This window comes from Chrysochloris asiatica, unplaced genomic scaffold, assembly GCF_000296735.1.
Source record: "Chrysochloris asiatica unplaced genomic scaffold, ChrAsi1.0 scaffold00252, whole genome shotgun sequence".
NCBI classification, from domain to species: Eukaryota; Metazoa; Chordata; class Mammalia; order Afrosoricida; family Chrysochloridae; genus Chrysochloris; species Chrysochloris asiatica.
In genome coordinates, this window is record NW_006408770.1 from 3,550,125 (window position 1) to 3,550,725 (window position 601).

Consider the following 601-nt stretch of genomic DNA (forward strand, 5'->3'; position numbering starts at 1 on the left):
ACAGGAGCGCCCACACTTGCAGATGATACCCACGTGACCTGGACCGGATGACTGGATGATCGGAGCTCAACCAGGAGAGGAAAAAAGAGGGGAAAGGAAAAAAAAGCGTGAGCTAATACAGTCTGATAACTTGACATACACCTATGGAGTAGCAACTCAAAAGAGGGAACAAATCCTCACAGCAACAAACATTCACATACCCACACACACACAGAGTGGACAGAGAAGGGCAGCTTGGACATTGGATACTCAAATTGGGGGGGGAGGGGGACTACAAAGGCAAGAAGTGACTGGCGTACAAACTTTCAAGAGGGAACCTACTGATAGGGAGCATGACGGAAGGCAAAATCTCCAGTAGATACTATTCACTCTGTCTGGGCGGAGCTGATGAAAGGAGATACAGTTGGGTAACTCGTGATAGTGTAGTGAATAATGCTTATCAGGACGGACTATGAGGGTTGGAAATGCAAAGGTAGAATTTTTATAACAAGGAAGGGAGTGATTAAATCTACAGGATAGGAGCGGAGGCCTCTGGGACCATCAACGGAGAAGAGCCGAGAGCGGGACCCTACCCAGAGAAACAGAGATGCCTGAGATGGAG